We start from the raw sequence: 7131 nt of genomic DNA, 5'->3' as shown, positions 1-7131 counted from the left end.
AAACAATGACACTATAAATCCTGAAAATTTCAAGATGGAATGAGCTCTGCACCATTGTAAATCTAAGTTATTTTAAGTTTTGATCTCCAGAAGAAACAAAATTATTTTGCTGAGTCACACAGCATGAAAAAATCCTTATCCTAGCATGTCAATGATGAAAACAGATCAATAAATTATCTCAAAAGGTATTTCAGATAGATAAAGCAGTAGATAGTAGTCTATTTTAGTAATGATATTTAAAAAAAGTAAAATCCAGTGTTGTCATGCCTTCAGCATTGGTCAGCCCAAATCTGAGTATGCGGAATCCCTCATTGCTAAGCTGTAGTAGAAGATTTCTATATGCATGACAGTATTTAATATTTATTAAAATAGCATATTTAATTACTAAGACTTTCTTAAAGAAAAAAAACAACCAAGACAAAGTTTCTGTTTTATATCCTTAATGCCTAATGGAATAAGACTATGAGTACTTCAGTATGTTCAGTTATTTACACATCCGCTTTTGCTTGAGCAATGCCACACATCAGTAAGGGGCAAGGCTATCAGTTTGGCCCAGAAAGAACCATATCTTATAATCCTTAACAATCAGGTAGAACCACTCTTCTGAGTTAACTATTCCCTTGGACTTTCCAAGGGCTGCTCTTGATAAAAACTCTTCAATTTCATGCAAGGAGTGGGCCATGGTTTGACCCAAAATATTACTTCTGGCATAATTTTAACATCAGCTTTCAAACTAAAAGGTAAGAAGAGATGGTGTTTCCCTAGTTAAAAATAAGTTCTTTTAAGGATTTAAGTCCCTTAAAGTCACAATGGCTAAAACTTTGGGAAGGAAAAGCATTTTATTAGAAATGGTCCTTGCTATTACCACCAAGTAAAATAGGAGACATTGCTTTCTGAGAGCCACTGGGAGTGATAGCCAAAACTGTCTGTAAATATAAATATTAGTACATTTATACTACAGCTACAAATGGTGATCACACTCATGGCTAACTTATGAAACACCCTGAATGATGATTGTTAATAAGCATTTTAAGCATCACTCTAGTAGCACTGTAATGACAAATCATGTGAGTGAAACTGGCATTACATCTTTGACCCTGGAGATTTTGTTTCAGCAAGCTATTTAAAATGCAGATTACCTGAGGCCAGATTACACCATTAATTTTAACCTGGTCACAGACATCAGCAGGGCTAAGCTTAAATCCACATGTTTATGATTAAATTACTTTCCCTCAGGCATATATAAGGTTTTACATACTTTATATTTTGATAACTGCTGATAAATTCCTGGAACAAGAACTGCAGATGCATCTGAGCATTTCCCAGTCATATGAAGGTCTCATCCTGTATGGACGTTCACCTTTTATTCTGTAGCTTTCTAATAAAACTGATTAACAGTGTAAATTAATAACAAAAACCAATCAAATTGGGAAAAAAACACCACTTCCTTCCCTCAATACACAAAACAGTATTTACCAGGACAGTAGAACATCTTTCACTAGCTTAAAAATCCTGACAGCATTCTAGGAGAAATTAATGGCTCTCAAGATGAAGCAAATATTTTGGATTTGAGTTGCTGACTCTCAGATCACTTCACACAGCTTCAAAGATACCTCCCATTAATTTTCTTAAAGTGAGAGTAGATAAACAGGCAGATTGGAAGCCAAGAGAATCAGCTTTACCCTAGACACTAAAGAATAAGCAGCAAAATAATGAAATAAAAGCCCCAAAGGTTATGCTGTTAAAATAAAGCAGAGTCTCTTTTGCCCCCACCCCAATTTATAAATAATACTAAATAAAGGGCAGGAATTATTTTTGCCAAAAGCAAACCAGACAAGCCTTGCTGAGAAGGCAGCATTGCTCACAAGAGGGACCTTCAGCTCTGTAACTGTGCTGCTTTAGAAGATTCTGCTGGTAGAGTCTGACAGAAATATTTCATGCAGAAGGCACTGCTGTAAAAATCATGTGGTTCTGCTCACTGTCCAGATCTTACACTCAAGAAAAAAAATCTTTTTCCATTTCTTGTGCTCTATAAAGCCAGTATGGTCCAGTCACATTCTGTGTGACAGCAGCTACCCTGTTAGGAATAATGCCACCAAATTCAGGTACTGGCCTTTCCTGCAGGAGGGATTCAGGATGGAAAGAAAGGAGTAGGTTCTCATCAGCACTGCTGTTCTCTGCCAGCAAACTCCAGCTCTGACTGGCAGGGTTAGGAGGGAAGCTTGCCAGAGTGTGCTCTACAGACACGAGCTCAGCCCACAGCCCTGGCCTCCTGTGCTTCACGGGCTCCTCATTCAGCTCCTCAGGGCTTCAGTCCTGCTCTTCTGCTAGGAAGAAAGCAAATGCACTTAACAGCTCCCAGCTAAGCCAGCACAAGGACTCACAGTTGGTAAAAGATTCAGTGACATAATGCAGAGCTGAATTCACTCCACTGCTTCAAAAGTAGGCAAACCCATTGAGAGCATCCATTCTTGAATCACCTTTGGAGTAATTGGCACTATTTATCTTTAGTGCTCCAGGATCAAGACTTGACACCTGTATTCTCCAGGGACACATTTCCTGGGTTTGCTGTGCACCTGCAGCAGCTTTTGGACCACTAAATCAGATATTTTTTCACTTCATTTCTTTCCTCAATTAAGTTAATAGCAAGTTTTGCTTAGAACTGCTGGCACGAGGTATAATTACAATGACAAAACAATTTTAGAAAGTTGCTGTAGCTGTATTGTGTGTGGTTAGCAAATTAGTTATCTCACAAATCAGAGTGCCCATCAAGTATAAGCATTTCTGGATTTTCTGCAGTAATTACCATTTTCTTCTTGCAGCAATTTTTTCCATATATAAAAACTTGTCACTGGCATTGCAATTATTAACATCAGGGGGTTACTTGAGTGCATTTCCTCCTGATTTATCATAGGAAATGAGTTGTGAAAGTGTGAAAAAAATTAACTACTGATGATGGCAACTATAGAGATGTACCATTGTTCACTGTCTGTTTTAAGTAAGGACTTAAAGATTCTTTGGGAAATTCTTAATTCTGTCTTGTGAACATTGTATGTTTAGCTTGCACAATACTTGCACAAAAGTACAATAATTCCAGAGAAACAACCGTGTTGCAAATCTTCACAGATCAAATCTCACCTGGAGCAAAGTAAAATCATTAGCAGCTTTCCCAGCCTAATCTGTATTTTGGCCTTTTAATATCTGAAATTTGGCAGACTGTGCTGCTCAGTTCTTCCCCACCAATTCCAGATACAGCTCCAACACCAAGTAGGTTCCCTTATGAAAGGATGTCCTTATCCAAAATCTAAATCTCTTGATCTTGTTATTGACAGCATGAAATCCTTGTTAGAATGTTTAAACCTGTTCAGCATTTTTGAGCAGAGGATTGAGAAAAAGATTCTTTTTTGATATCATCCTGTACTATTATATAGATAAATAGATTCTGTATTTATCTCAAGATGCAGCAAATATATGTTGCTAAAGAGTTATGCTATGGAAGTCCCTTTTCAACAGCATATGCAGGATTTAATCAATGGGGAGAACACTAAAATCTGAGCCAATTTTAAGGTCCATTTTTGCCAAAGCAGTTGATCTTTCTTAGAAGAATTTAGCCATTGAAAGTTGAGAATTCATTTGCTTTTTGAATAATCGTGGAATGAAATCCTGAAAATGGGGCTGGTTTCCTTTTATATTTAGGGAAGAGCCTGCATGCAGAGGATATCCTTGTTAATGTCCATCGTTGTAGCAGTGAATGTAGCACACAGTGAGTGGCCCAGCCCCCTGGGCAGTTTGGATTCTCAGCACAGAGGCGCTGTCTTGCCCAGCGTGCTGCAGTCACCATCAGACCGACGCTTGGTGGCCGTCCTCAGCCAGCTCCTCTCTCACTGCTGCACCAGGGTCCAGCTGTCTGAGCCTCTGTCCCCCCAAAGCTCTGGTGCTAAGACACTAATTAATGCCTTTCTGCACCAGATTATCAAGCTGCTACCTTTTCAGCTTTCCAATTTTCAGGCATCTGATGGAACTCTGCAGGGTTTTTTCTGTAATACAAATCCAGGGTGTGTGCCATTCTTGCTGTAACTGCAACATCGGGGGGACTTGGACCTGGTTTCATTGTGCATGTCCACAGGAATACTCTGCTCGCTGCTCTGTTGCCTCAATATCAGATCTGGTGCATGGTTTACAAAGAACAGATGCTACAAGTGCTTACTGATTTAGCACATCACACATTTGCAGATTTGCCCATTTCCTCATGACTGCTTTCTTCCACTTTCACCATGCTGCATCTATTTGCACTTTGAAATTTTAACCTGCCTAGTTTTTCCACCTCCATAGGAGACAGAAGATAAGTGTCTCTCTGTCATAAAGCAGAAACCAATAGCACCATGCCATTCCAGATGGATGCATGATGATGATCTTCAAGAACGTGTCAGACATCATGATTTAACAGTCCCCCTCGGCTGGTAAATAAAGCACTTTCCTTTTGTTCCTTACAGCTTTTCTCAGGGCCTAATAAAATTACTCCTGTTTTAATTCAAGCACCTGCTCGTTATTTGTACACAGAGAGAGAGGTTTAATCCCTTCTTACCTTTCACTTGTCTGAAAACTACAGTGCCATAGACCAAAATTGTCTTTTTGTCTCTGGACAAATTAGGTATCAATTCCTACAGCATTTCTTTATAAGACATTTAGAAGTTCTCTGTAGCCTTTTCCTTTCTCAACAGCACAACATTGTAGGTTCCTCTTCAGCCCTTCATCCACTGTAAATCTGTCCCTCTGCACAAGTCCCATCAACCAGATATCCCCTGCTTCAACTGAGGGAAGTGGAACTCAAGAGGCTGAGCAGAACAATTTATGAAATCACTTCCCTGTCAAAACAGACGCACACGTATGGATTTCTGCAGCATATTTGGTGACCTCTCCTGACCCTGCTCTTAGAACAGCTCTGCTTAGGCAGTCTGTACACAGCCTTCTCCAGGAGACACAGCTTCATTTGAAGGTATCAGTGGTATGGGGTGGTCAAAGGACACATCTACAGACTGCAAAGACAGGTGGGTGTTCTCAGCAATATACAGTACACTTTGTACACACACCATAAAAGTCAACAATATTGAAATGAAAAACAGAAAGCATTGAGATATTTTGCCTTAGAACAGAATATGTAGTAATAAACAATTTTTTTTTTGAAAATGCATGTTGTTAGTATGATTTCAGAAACAGATTAAAGGGTGATGCACTTGTTGATATTGAGAGAGACAGAAATCTTCAGAGTCCCTGACTACAAGATGATTTGACCTGTGGAATAAAAATACAATTGCAACTTCTCGGCCAACATCTGTCATGGGCATCTAGACTTTTCTAAATGAAACATGTATCACTTGCTTCTCCACAATCAAAAGAGTGGGATGAAGCAACTTGTCAAGAATGCATGGAGAAGTTTACAGATCAGTTTAGAAGTGAACCAGATCTGAAATCCAGAGAACTCTGCTTCCTTATAAAATGCTAAATAATGAAGATCTTGGAAAAGAGTATGCACACACAGTTCTAACAGACATTAAGCATCTGGAAAAACTTAACTCTAAATAAGTTTGGCCAACAAGCATTTCTAGAAGATGCAGCCTGGAAAAAAACATTTTTTACTTCTCATCTGACAGCACACTGAATCATATTTTCCATTAAGTCTGAGGAAAAACAGTTTCTAAGAACATATCTGTGCTCTGTGTTATTGAAATCAACAATTTCTTAGTATTTTCACATGAAAACCCAGCTTAATGGTAAATTCACTGGTTGAGAAAAAAAAAAAGAATCTTTAACTACTTCAAGATGGAAAGTTTTGTCCTTTGCAGGCCTTGGAAAAAGAACAGAGTTTTCTGGAGCTTTAAGTCTGCACTTTTACAGTTGATGCCCTTCTGAGCCTTTGAAAGGGAGTGCACATTCAGCTTTCTCTGAAACTCCACATCTTGCATCAGCATCTGATGGAAGTCTGCTTCTCACTAAGCTCACATTCTGTCATGACTGAACTCCCCAAATATGCAAGGTGGAACAGGACCTTTTCTACAAAGAGGACATGGAATATTATTGCATTTGCACTGTTTTGACTGCACTGTTCTAGTCAGCATGGGAGCCTGACAGGGAAAGTTGGAGGTTGACTGGCTCTTTGAACTAGACCTCAAAATATGTTAGCAGTATAAGTTATTATTACATTCAAGGGCACATTCTGCTCCCTGCATACTGTGCCTGCCTGTCAGCTACTATGGCAATTATTGGGGTCACTGCTGTTTGCAGAACATCATTTTCCCTTGTCTCTGGCAATGTCTATATGTGTTTATTTCAATAAGAGTCATCAAGGATGAAAGTAAACAGCATTTTCTGTTTTATGTAGGGAAAACAGAGCCATTATGAGACTGTCATAAATCAGAGGATTTAGTAGCAAAGCAGCAGCTGGGGGAAAATGCATATACGTAAACACACCAATATTCAATTCCAAATAAAAAATAGGTGGTTCTCTCATGAGTAAGGAAATGCTGATTTGTATTGAACTGATCAGCAGGAGTTTCTGTTGAACTGATCTGAATAGGAGTTTTGTGGAAATTAGAAATACTGAAAATATTGAATTAAATGTATTAAGCTGAGTCTACAGAAGTATCCCAGTATAATTAAGCAAAATGCAACAATTATTTTTGCAGATCTTAACACATAGAACTCAAGGACATAAGGGAGAAATATTTTAAAGAGATTATTTTTCTGGCCAAAGAAAACAGTGATCTTTTTTTATTCCTATTTTTTAGGCACACAGTCAGGATAGATCTTGACAAACAAGCATCCCAAATGAATGTGGTCAAGTGTAGTAGAGCTAAGGAAACACAGCACGGTTTAAATGTATTGCACTAACTAGCACAGGCATTCTTTTCAATTTTGTTTTTCAGTCAACTGCAGAAGCTATGTTAAAAGCAAATGATGCCCAAGCCTGTCAGATGTCACCCAGAGGAGAGAAGAGCAAGAGGAAAATCACTCATGCCTGTAGCCTTTTGTTTAGTCAAACACTGAATTACCCAGAGATACATATCAGTGAGCCAGGATTTGCACTTCATCCTTTGCATTCTCCTATTGTGCTAGAAACTGCTGAAAATTAGG

This window comes from Molothrus aeneus, chromosome 8, assembly GCF_037042795.1.
Source record: "Molothrus aeneus isolate 106 chromosome 8, BPBGC_Maene_1.0, whole genome shotgun sequence".
Lineage (NCBI taxonomy): Eukaryota > Metazoa > Chordata > Aves > Passeriformes > Icteridae > Molothrus > Molothrus aeneus.
The sequence above is the reverse complement of the archived record's forward strand: the minus strand, read 5'-3'. Positions refer to the sequence as shown.